A 13,334-nucleotide genomic window follows, 5' to 3' on the forward strand; every position below is an offset into this window, starting at 1 on the left:
TACATTTTTTCCAAATTAGAATACAAATGATGAAGTTGGCAGGCATGATGATAAAACCACCAATACCTCTGACATGAACCTGTTCATCCCCCATTAAGTAATCTTTAGTCTATTGAGAAGAAAATACACCAATACTGTATGCTGATTATAAGTCCCCAATCATGCAGTGATACTGGAAGTACAAGAAAGTAAAATCCTATGGAATTTCCTGATCAAGGTCTTAAAAGAATGGGAAAAATACACTAGATAAAAGGCCACAGTTAAAAAGCTGCTTTACCATAAAAATTCTGCCGAAGTTTTGATGAGCTTATTATATCTAAAATATGATATCAGCATATTATCTCTCAAATATAATAAAGTATAAATACCCTACATATTTTCTCAGCTGAACTTCTAAGATGTGCAAGAATGACTTCCTACATTCTCTATAAACTTCATTATAAATGTCATGTTCTATCTTTCAGACATAACATATGTAACAACAACAGGAAAGAAATTACACTTTCCCTTAACTAATCTGTTGAAAGTTCATTTACCAAGGCTCTACAGTAATTCTATAATGCACCAATTAAAAAATAACCTCCAGTCTCTAAAAAAAGTCCTAGTAAAGAGGAGAAAATTAATATCATTCCATATAACAAGAAGTGAATAATATGAAACATATGCTTTAAAACTAGTTCAACCTAAGGGATGTCATATATTGCTTACGAATGAACATTAAGATACCTGTACTAAGAAAGAACCAAGACACTCCGCAAAATATTCTTAACAACTCAATCTGGCTATTAAAGACCGTTATATTTCCATGATTTTGGATTTAAAACAATGCAAGTATACTCTATTGAATAACCTTATCACAAAAACTGTACTCTTTACTGATATCAGTTATGCTTTGCAAACATTTCTTTTTGTCATTTGTCATTACCACTTCTCATATGAAGGTAAAATTTCTTTCTCCCTTATAAAGGGAATTGGCAACTTCTATTCACAGTATTGTATACTGTACACTCATTAAGTGCATTAATTAGTGCAGGTGCACATAAAAGACAAGACAACACTGTGATTAACTGGAATGTGCTTTAAAGTGGTAAATATCTCTGCAAAATTTAAGGGGTGACATCCATTCACAAATACTTTTTGTAAAAGAACAGGTAACAAATATAAACTTAAATCAGGCTTGTTCCAAATATGTACATTAAATGAAGGAGCAGTTAGCCTTTTGGTATTACAGCATTACTTACTCCAACAGGCAGACATAATTATCTCCGCTAATGTGTCCCACATGGAAAGAGAATAGGAAAAGACGATTGTAAGTTTAACTCATAAAATCAAGAGATACACTGCTACAGTATTAGCTCCAGAGTAAAACTCCTAATTATGACTGATTCCCCAATTCATGGCAAACTTGAGATTACTATAAAAACAGATACAGAGGAGAAAGACTAAACACAGTAGGTATGCTATATATTTACAGTACAAAGAAAAATTAAAATTCACCAAATTTTCTGTCTTTGGAATCTACTCATTAGTAATCAGCAGATAAAAGCAATGTCAGTATGTATTAATAAAACATATGTAAATAAATGAGAAAAACTTTGTTCTGAAAACCATGAGTTATAAGAACTTTAATGGTAACTAATAGTCCTTAATCTAATGAGAAATATTTCCTGACCATGCTATAGGAACAAAAATGCTGATGTGCCGGCTTGCTGTCAGTCTAAGCATGTCTTAAAGCTCTCTCTCTCTAAACAGTACGGAGTAAATCATAAATCACTGTCTGCACAGGCTGCAATGTATGAATACATGTAGTAGCAATTTTCTGTATTTATGCAATATATATGGAAAATAATTTACAATATTCATGCAATATATATGGAAAATAATTTACAATATCGTCTGAACTATGATGTAAGCAAGCTTTTTATAATTCTATTCTTAGACTCAAAGCAAGCAGGCACTTGCATATGACAAATTTATGAAAAACAGGGGAAAAGTTTTCTCCTACAGTACATGTCATTGTGTACAAAAATAGTCTCTTCTGAGTGTGAGTTCAAAATACTACAAAGATAATGAATTCCCCCCCATTGAATCCAGAGTGCAGTAACATAATAATCATATATCACATGGAAGTGACTGACAATTTCACGTACATGTACAGTAAAAGCTTTCTACAATAACAAGCTCATATTCATGATAGACACATATGCAAGACTTTAATCCACAATTAAAAATTATATTCATTTTTGTAAGTAAAAATATATGGATTACAAAACTGACAGTGAACCCCTACTAATAATTTAATACTGTATAGAAATTTTTGAGTTTCACTGATTAGAAGCAGACAGACAAACAAACCGTTCAGAATTAGCAACAACTACAAAACTGGGAGTGATGAGAATAGGTGAGCTACTGCAGAGATACCGAAAACAACTGTCACGCACTAATGCCAAATCATTCTTCTTTTTTTCTGCCAAGTGTCCTGAGCCTAACAGGCAAACTAAAGCCAGAATGAAATAAAAAAAATTAAATTACCATGGAAGTACATATGACATTTTCACAATCCAAATAATCCACAGACTGTGGAAGAAGTGAGATACTGAACACTTATAGAGGCTATAGTAAATTGTTATATCAATTGTGCCAAGAGTCTGGAACTCAACGGAAGAGCAGATCAGAAGATTCTCAACACCACATTCCTTTTCAGAAAAGATATGTTGGCAAAGGTGCAAAAATCCATAATCACAACCTTGGATGAGTTCTTAAGGACCCTACCAACTTCAAATATCTTTTACTCTTGAACTGTATGCATTCCTTTTACCAAGCATCTGTAAAAGCACTTCTGAGGAAATTATCATTGAATTAATCCCCATCAGAGCAATTGAAGGCCACATGAAAAGAGGTAAAAAAAACCTTTAGTATATGCTGGAAACCCAAGGGATTTTCATGAAAGTTGTTAATCACTGGATGTACCAATAAAAACTCATGAAGAATGTACATCATCAGATCAACCTATAAAGACATCTTGTTGAATACCATCCAAAGAAGTCTCCTTAAGACTATATCCTGAACCAGTGGGCAAGAAGTGAAGTATGATTATGATGATAGTTCTATCATCCATTTACTGAAAATTTCAACCATCTGCACCAAGTCTCAATTCCTAGTGGCTAAAAACACATTTTTCAGCCCAAGAAGTAAGTATTTGTTAGTCTCCCCAGTCACAGAAGAGCGGAAGAACAGTAGAACTCAGATTTGTAGGACTAGGTGATCACATTACTGTTAGGGATAAGTGCTTCTCTCAAGATGAAGCGAGACTGGCTACTGAATCATCAAGATATACTGAATTGCCAGGCAACTCCTGGAATCGAAGAAAAGGTCATAAAATCATGCATCACACTGAATAGTGCCTAACACTGTCATGCTCACAGCATGATGTTGGCTTCTTCTGATTAATGCATATAACATGAACTGAAGCAGGTGAGCCTTTTACAATAGACCAGTGCATGCATCAGGAAGCCAAGCCTTACTGAGTCGTCACAAAATGAGGAGAGGTGACATGCACATCCACAACAACAGGATCCACAAGTGTGATTCCTAGCAAAGAGGCAGGTAATCAGGTACAGTAGCAAGGAAAAAAAAAGGCCAAAGGTTGGGGTGTGGCACATCAACACCAATCATGATAAGTTAAGTATATGGGCAGTCATGAAATATGCAAATCTGGGGTGAAGGCATTGTGTCCTATTAGCAGAATCATGAAGGAATGGTCATATCACCCACTGCCAGTGTAGATATCATCAGTAAAAACAAAGCACGTGAGTTCAGCTGTGCAGCATACACACAACCCAGAATGAGTAAATCAGTATTCAAAAGCAAGCCAAGCAGTATCCCATGCCCTAGTTACTGATGTATATGCCATCTGTTGCCAGGCAGATGTGTGGCTATTACTGCCCTGCAGGTCTGGCTATATACACACAGCTCATAAAGGAGTTGCTATCCTTCATCAATACAAAACCTTACAGTCCCACACAAAATCCATAACCAATAAATACATCATAGTTACAGGAGAGCAGCAAGACAAGCTATACCAGTATAGCCATGCATACACAACCTACAGAATTACTGTCACCTGTTGCTGATGTGTACATCACCTATTACAGGTGAGATAGGCATGTGTGGTCAGCCACGTGGCACTGATCTGTATGGTCAAAAGTTTGGCATATAAGTTTGGCATATACATAATTAAATGCAAATGCAAAAAAGAGCATTACTGTATATGTCATGTCAAACCACTGCTCTACAACATAATGCCATGCGTATAGCTAGACATGACAAGGCAGCCATGTCATGAACACATCATTGACAAAGGAGTAACAGCTCCCCAAATGTGTGCAATGTGTCTTACTTGTTGGGACATGATAATCAAATCACAAATCATGCAAACACAGCTGGAAGAGGTATGTCTGCTTCTCATGGGGGAGGCACACAAATCATGCGAACACAGCTGGAAGAGGTATGTCTGCTTCTCATGGGGGAGGCATACATAAGTCCCTGGGTATAGGTGAGACCCGAGTTATGTGATGTTGCAAATGCAGCCTAAGAGACCTTGTTGCTAGATAGTCATGCTGTCAATAGTAAAAGGAAGGTACCTCCTGCAGAGATAAAGATGTCTCACCTATGATAAGGGAGGCGTTATCCAATGCAATAAAATATATGCTCCTCAATGGCAAAACTGCCTGGTGTACCTCCAAAAGAAAAAAAATCTATGGGAACTTGACAGCAGGTGATGTAAAGACAAATGAAGAATGATGATGGTGCTTTGCAATCCACACATGAAGATATATACATTACTGCCAGATATTCCTCAGTATATTTATCAATAGCTGTGTGGCAACAGTTATCATTTCCATAAACTGTGATTGCATAAGGAGGAATAGGAAGACAAATGCAGTGCTTAAAATATACAGCTGGTGCCAAAAGGAAACATGAGTATAAGAAATAAGGAGAATGACAGTTTTATGATAAAATGACATTATAATAAAATAGTTTTATATATATTTACCAAATAATTACATAGTCAGTTTCTACTTTACGTGGCAGCTCAAAATTCAAAATTAGCGGTAGCGCTCTTTTGTTTTGGGTGTAGGTATACTGCTCCATCCACTATCAGGGAAGGATAGGTACAACACAGCTAAAGAGCTCAATTTGTTTATGCTCTATGTCCATGAGAGGGGAGGCGGGAGGGCTCTGATCATGTAATTATTTGGTAAGTATATACAGGCGGTCCCCGGTTTACGACGGGGGTTCCGTTCTTGCGCCGCGTCGTAACCCGAAAATCGTCGTAAGCCGGAAAATCGTCGAAAATCGTCAAAAATCATAAGAAAACCTTACTTTTAATGCTCTGGGTGCATTGAAAACGACGTAAACTGCATTATTATTGAGTTTTACATAAAAAAAACCTTCAAATTATGAATATTCTGCCGTTTTAGGGCCATATTTCTTCCGTCGGATCGGGCGCACGATCGTCAGAACCCGGAACATGCGTCGTAAGCCGGGAAATAATTTCTGATGAATATATTTGAAAAGCGTCGTAACTCGAACGTCAGAAGCCGGAACCGTCAGAACCGGGACTGCCTGTACAGTATAAAACTTTATTTTACTATAAAAATGTCACTTTTATATAAGTAACCTGCCAAATAATTACATAACTGAATCCCACGTTGACAGGTGGTGGGATGCATGGACAAAACTACTCAAAACACTCAGAGATGGAGATGAATTTGAAATAGAAAATTAGCTAGCATCATGAAATGCTTGCTGTAACCTTACCTGGTGAGGGAGCCACAGCAAGTAGGTCCTACCTCTAGTCGGAGTTCCCCTCAACCTGTAGCGGCGTGGCGGTAGACCCAAGAGTCGCCTCTACTTTAGTGGGTGCTTTGCAACGTAAGAGTCAATCGCAGGTTCCCAAAGCTAACAATCCAAAAAGACACATCAAAATGTGTGCCCTTGCCCTGGGCACAGTACAAAAATATGACCAAATAAAATTTAAAACCTACGCCACAAACACGTTAAAATTCAAACAAACTGATGGCACTCACGGCAGTGCCAATCAGGCTTCCCAAGAAAACAACAATCCTTATTTCAAGGAGAGTGGACAGAGGAAAAACAAAGACATTCCTCCTATCACTCATTCCCCAACACCATGCCAGCTGCGAAGTAAGGGCCTAGAGTACTGCATTTTTCATAAACTGTTACAACAACGCGCATGTAGAACATTGTAAACACTGATTTGCATTCCCATGATGTGGACTGCAGGAGAGAAGTCAACAATAGGTTACGTCTGAAGGTCAGCGAAGTCGCAACTGGCCTAATTTCATGTGCCATGACCTAACATAAAGGAAGGAAATCCTCCTGAAACTTCGAGTGTGATTCAGGAATCACAGTCCTCAAATAGAATGTTACGGCATTTTTAGATAAAGGACGATTGGGGTCTTTAACCGAACACCACAAGTTCGGAGAAGAACCTCTAATTCCCTTGGCTCTCCTTAAGTACTTGTTAAGAGATCTAACTGAGCAGAAGACTCTCTCCTGATCTGCTTGACCCAGAATGTTAGACAGGCTCTTGACTGAAAAGGAATGTGGCCAGGGTCTAGCAAGGTCCTCGTTCTTTGCCATGAATCCTAAGGTCAAGGAGGAAACAGCGTCACCTTGAGCAAAGCCTAACCTCTTATCAAGGGCATGTAGCTCACTAGCCCTTTTAGCCGTCGCTAAAGCCATCAGAAAAAGGGTCTACCTTGTCAGGTCTCTGAGAGAAGAGGATTCCAGAGGCTCAAAAGGTGGGCCTGAAAGCCATTCAAGAACTATATCCAAGTTCCACACTAGTTCAGAACTTTTTTCCTGCTGACTAGTATTTAGGGATATTATCAAGTCACTTATATCCAGATTTGATGAAAGGTCTATTCCTCTGTGTTTAAAGACAGAATTCAACATGGGTCTGTATCCCTTAATGGCTGAAGTAGCTAAACCTTTCAAGGATGTGAGGAAAAACAAAAAATCTGCAATCTGAGCTACAGTCGTCCAAGAAGAGGAAATATTTTTGTCTTGGCACCAGCCTCGAAAGACTGTCCACTTAGCTTGGTAGACTGCAGCAGAAGATTGTCACCTACACTTTGCAATAGCTTCTGCAGCCTTCCTTGAAAAACCTTTCGTTCTGACAGGCTCCCTGACAGTCTGAAGCCTGTCAGAGCAAGAGTGGATAAGCCTAGGTGAAAACAATGAAAATGAAGCTGTCTGAGAAGATTTCTCTTCTGAGGTAGAAGCCTTGGATAATCTACCAATAGACTTAGAAGGTCTGGGAACCATTCCTTGTGTGGCCAAAAGGGAACCACTAGGGTCACTGAAGTGTTGCTGTGGGCGCTGAACTTCTTCAACACTTCCCTTACCAAGCTGAAGGGGGGAAAGGCGTAGACATCGCGATCCAACCAATCTTGCAGCCTGGCACTGGTCTCCCAAGCTTGTGGATCTGGCATTGGGGAACAGTACAGAGGGAGACGATGATTTCTTGATGCTGCAAACAGGTCTACCAAAGGTTTTCCCCCACAGCTTCCATAGGTTGGTGCACACCTGTGGATTGAGTGTCCATTCCGTTGCAAGAACCTGTTTTCCGCAACTCAATTCATCTGCAAGAACGTTCATCTTGCCCTGGATGAAGCAGGTCACAATGGTGGTCTTGTTGTTCTGTGCCCATAGAAGAAAGTCCTTGGCCACTTTGCACAGCGGAAAGGAGTGGGTCCCTCCTTGGTTCCTGATGTAGGCCAGTGCCGTCATGCTGTCCAAATGGACTGCCACTGTCCTGTCGAAGGTCTCTGTTGCAAAGCACTGAAGAGCCAGGTGTATCACCTTCAGTTCTTTTACATTTATGTGAAGGTCCCTTTCTGTCAGAGACCATAATCCCTGACACCTCTAAGCTGTCGAGAAGAGCTCCCCAACCCAGATCTGATGTGTCAGAGTACAACATTAGGTTGGGGCTCACAGGAGGCAGTGACATCCCTGTCACAAATCTGTTCTCCACCAGCCACCACCGAAGGTCCTCCTTGATTTCGGGGGTGATTTTGAAGACAAACAAATCTGGAAAAACTTTCCTCCGCCAGCTGGCTCTGAGGTAAAACTGCAGCGGTCTGATGTGTAACCTGCCCGGAGGAACAAACTTCTCTACTGAGGACAGTGTTCCTAGAAGGCTTATCCAAGCATAGGCTGAGCAGGATGGGCGAGAAATGAATTTCCGGAATTTCCTGATGCAATTGAGAATCCTTTGTTGGGAAAGAAAAGCCCAAAAATTCAGAGAATCTATCACTATCCCCAAATATAGAATCGACTGAGTGGGGACTAACTGCGACTTCTTGAAGTTTATCAGTAATCCTAAATCTTCCACCAGCTAAGGAGTCTTCTGAAGGTCTTCCATGCACTGGGCTTCCAAGGGGGAGCATAGGAGCCAATCATCCAGGTACAAAGACACATTTATCCCCATGAGGTGCAACCACTTCACTAATGGAGTGAAAACACGGGTAAAAACTTGAGGGGCCATGGAGGGCTCAGAGCTCGAAACTGGAAGACCCTGTCCTGGAACACGAATCACAGATACTTTCTGTAGTCCTAGTGAATTAGAACGTGAAAGTATGCATCCTGCATATCTATTGTGACCATCCAGTCTCCCTAATGGATGGCTGACAGGACTGAGTGATTCGTTTCCATTTTGAACTTTGTGGTTTGAATGAAGAAGTTCAGAGCACTGATGTCCAGGCCAGCTCATGGGAGCTGTCTCTCACTGCTCTATCCATGCAGGCCAGAACACCCAACCAATCCGAGGCAAAGTTCTCCTGAAGTCGTGAGCAGTCCTCGATCTTCTTTGCCAACACTCCTACAGTCCAGTAAAGGAAACTCAGGACCTCAAAGACCTTAAAAATATCCTTCAGCAGATGATCTAACTCTGACGTGGTAAAAAAGAATCTTAGCTGAAGAGAAGGCTGATCAACGTGTAGCATCTATGAGACTGGAGAAGCTCCCTTAAGGGGAGGCAGAAACTCCCGAGGATGGAGCTTCTCCAGTGGTATAAGACAGATACTTCTGTCGTATCAGACGAGAAGGAGGCGAACAAAAGACCACTTTACCAACGTCCCTCTTCTCCAACAACCATTCGTCGATACGTGCAAGAGGTTTCCTGGATGAAGAGGAAAGAACCATACACGGTAACTTAGCAGACCCTGCTGGGTGTGGCATCATTAATGCCAAACCCAGAGAGGATGGAGCAGCTGGAGAGAAGAAATCTGGATAGCACACCAGGAAGAACCACAAAAGAGGCAAATAGTTCGACGTAGGTGCATCCTCATCCACAGGTTCTTCCTCAGAGGAAATCGGGGACATCGGAGGGTCCGTGGGAACCTGAGTCACTGGAGCTGGTTTCTGTAACAGGTTCAGAATGCTATCCAGACGGTGCTGAATAGGAGCCAAAGACAGATCCTCAACTACAGAAGGACCGGCACTTGATACGTCAGGGAGTCGCACCTGGCACTGAACAATTACTGACAGGTGGACAAACATCAACATTAGCGCCCACTAACACCAGACGCTCAGCCCCTGGGCACCCGTTCACGGACCGATCGGACATAACACATTTACTAACATTTACACCTTTAACAGAACACTAAAGGATCAGATGTCTGCAACTCAGACACTGGGCGCCCATAAGATAGGTGCTCGAATGCTGGGCACTCATACGAAGGACACTTGGACACCTGATGTCCATATACTGAACACTCATATAACACACGATCACCCTCAGGGCGCTCAGACGCTGGGCACCCACGAGCTGGAAGCGCGGACAATGGGCACTCATACAAAGGGCGCGCGGACACTGGATGACCACATGAATGGCGCTCAGACACTGATCGTTCAAACGATGGGTGCTAGGACACAGAAAAATCACCTGCGTGCTCGGACACTAAATTCTCAGACTCTGGGTGCTCAGACACTTTATGACCATACACTGGACTAGCGAACATTTTCTTGGACAATTTACGGTGCTCAGTGGACACTGAATGGGAGCGAGAAACTTGAGGAGACTCCCAAAAACTACTAAAGGTAAGGGGGCTGTGTGCCCTTTCTATCACTCACTTACGAGCTGGAGGAGAGTTGTCTCCCACCGAGGCACCAGACCTTTTCAATGGTCTCGACACTTGAGTGAAGCATCAAATCCGCTTATTGGCCCCACTGGAGTCCGAGTCACTGGAAGATGACATATGCACGTCCAAGCGGACGCCTTTCCAACGGTGGTCCTCCGAGTCCTGGGATTTGTGGACAACACGCTTCTGGATTAGGCAGCGACTATTCATGGGCAAATCCCACCAACCTCCCTTAAATTGCCAGTTTGCTTCCTCCCAGGTGAGCAAGGGGAGTTTAGCAGGGACCTTGGTCTAGGAGCATCAGTGGGACAAGTAGCCACCCCCTCCACTAACACTGTACTGACACTGTTAAATTTGTCCATAAGGACACGCACTGAGTTCCCAATCTGGGAAACGGTGTTCACCAACAAATCAAATTCCTGATCAACACACGCTTCTAGGCTGGCAATGGCACTGGGTTTGGGAGGAATAGGAGCCAGGGATCGGAGTTACAGGAAAAGTCAGACGACTTGAGATAGGGGAAAAAGTGGTCACAGGTGTTGACGGTACAGGTAATTCAACCACATCAAACCCCAGGGACAAAACCTGACTAGCAGAAGCTTTTGCTTCAGCCCTAGCAGTAGCCTTTCTTAGTCTGTCATGCTGTAATTTCTCTAAATGTGAATGCAGTATTCCACTTCCCCTTATCCCAGTCCTTAAATTCATCACAGCAAAATTCTGGTGAGCAAACTTGCTCCCTACACGAACTACACACGGTGAGATTGTCATACTTAGCTGAAGTTAACCTAGTCTTACAGTAGCTGATGCTAGACAGGCTAGAATCTGACAAGATTAGTCCAAGCAAAAATAGCCAAAGTCAGGAAAGTTACAATTAGGAATCCTGAATTAGCTACCAAAAAGCAAAGAGTACTTCACCAAATGAAGAATGTCTGCAACCATCCAGTGAAAACCAAAAATTCAGAGCTGTTCAATAACCAAGTGTTTAGTCACTGACCGGCAGAAACGAATTGGGCTCTGTAGCTGTGTTGTAGGCAGTATACCTACACCCAAAACAAAAGAGCGCTACCGCAAATCTTGAATTTTGAGCTGCTGCGTAAAGTGGAAACTAATAGCTATGTAATTATTTGGTAAGTTACTTACATAAAAATAAAGTTTTATATATATACTTACCAAGCAATTACATGGCTGTTAGTTTCACTCACTCAGCAGCTAAAATTTTGAAATTCACGGGTTGCGCCATTTTATTTGTCTAGGTGATCATGCCATTATGTTCATGCAAGGGGAGGAGGGAGGGCTCCAATCATGTAATTACTTGGTAAGTATAAAACTTTATTTTATCATAAAAATGTAATTTTTATAGAAGTATCTTACCAAGTAATTACATTGCTGATTCCCACACTGACAGGTGGTGGGATGCTCTAACAAATCTACTCCAAAACATTAGGAATGGTAATGAATCTGAGTATAGAAAAGATTGCTAGCAATAAAAATGCCTGTTGTTTCCTTACCTGATAAGTGAGCTGCTACAGGAAGGTACTGCCTCTACAATATTTGGAGCTCACCTTATCGTATAGTGGAACGGCAGTATCACTGAGGCTCACCTACTGTATTACAGGCAGTCCCCAGTTATCGGCGGGGTTGTGACGATAACCAAAAATCGCTGACAACCGAAAATCGGCGATAATAGCACCGATCCTCGGTTATTCGTGCCAATAACCAGGGATCAGCGCTGCCAATAACCAAGGATCAGTGCCAATAACTGGAGATCGGCGCTGATAACTGGGAAGCGACGTCGAAAATCCAGTTATCGTTGTCGCTACACAAGCGCCGTAAAACCAGATCACCGATAACCGAGGTCGCCGATAATCGGGGACTGCCTGTATTGGGTACCTTGTAGCAAGGATGATTCCGAATTCCTGACTAAGGTAATTTTGTTGCCCCTGCCCAGGGTGCAGTACAGAATATACAACAATAAAGTCATTGTCACCTAATACCATCAAAAGATTAAAAAACCACCGCCCAACCAAGAAGGACTGGGGGGCACTTCGGTACACAGTACCCCTAGGCTCCCTTAAAAACTCAACAACCTTAATTCAAGGTGAAGAAAGGAAGGAAGGAAGGAATGCTTCTTATGCTTCTTCCCCCAACACCACACAGCAATCAAAAATAGACCCAATGCACTGCAATTATCATGAACTGTTTCAATTTCCTTCAAATGTGATGCAAACACCGACTTGCATTTCCAAAATGTCGCTTGTAATATAGAGGAGAGAGAGAAATTACGCTTGAACACCAAAGAAGTGGCTACAGCTTCAATTTCATGAGCCTTCACTTTACACAAGGGAAAAGCCTCATCATCAATCAAAGAATGGGCTTCCGAGATGAGGTCTCTAAGAAAGAATGCCAGGCCATTCTTCATAAGTGGCCGAGAAGGGTTCTTAACTGAACACCATAATACGCTCGACGGTCCACAAATTTTCTCTGTTCTGTCAAGATAAAACCTTAGAGCTCTCACAGGACACAATACTCTCTCTTCCTCATTTGGACCTAAAATCCAGACAAACTTTTAATTATAAACGAATGAGGCTACAGCTTAGAAATGGACTCATTTTTGGATAAAATTCCCAAAGAGAAGGAACAGACAGCATTCCCCTTGTGAGAAGCCTACTCTTCTGTCTGTTGCATGGACCTCACTGACTCATTCGGCGGTCACTAAAGTAACCAGAAAAAGAGTCTTACTAGTTAATTCTCTCAGAGAAATTGAATGCATAGGCTCAAATTGGGGGTCAGACAACCATTTAACCCTTTAACGCCGAAGCCCTATTTACAAAAACGTCTCCCCGTATGCTGGCGGCGCGCTCGTGAGTTAGTGCCAAGCGGAAAAAGTTTTTTCAAAAATCACAGCACGCTTAGTTTTTAAGATTAAGAGTTCATTTTTGGCTCATTTTTTTGTCATTGCCTGAAGTTTAGTATGCAACCATCAGAAATAAAAAAAATATCATTATCATATATAAATATTGGAATATATGACAGCGAAAAAAAAAAACTCATATAATTGTATACAAATCGCGCTGTAAGCAAAACGGTTAAAGCTAATGACTTAATTTTTTTTAGTTGTATTGTACACTAAATTGTGATGATTTTGGTATATAACAAATTTTA

The 13,334-nt window shown here is 41.4% G+C and overlaps 1 protein-coding gene across 2 annotated transcripts in view; it reads right to left on the reverse strand.

Moving 5' to 3' along the window:
• The window catches only part of LOC136842630 (BRCA1-associated protein), a 156,044-nt gene that overhangs the window by 115,391 nt on the left and 27,319 nt on the right, over positions 1-13,334 (reverse strand). The gene's annotated exons all lie outside the window — the stretch shown is intronic.

The sequence above is a fragment of the Macrobrachium rosenbergii genome, chromosome 10, assembly GCF_040412425.1.
Source record: "Macrobrachium rosenbergii isolate ZJJX-2024 chromosome 10, ASM4041242v1, whole genome shotgun sequence".
In the NCBI taxonomy this organism is placed as follows: domain Eukaryota; kingdom Metazoa; phylum Arthropoda; class Malacostraca; order Decapoda; family Palaemonidae; genus Macrobrachium; species Macrobrachium rosenbergii.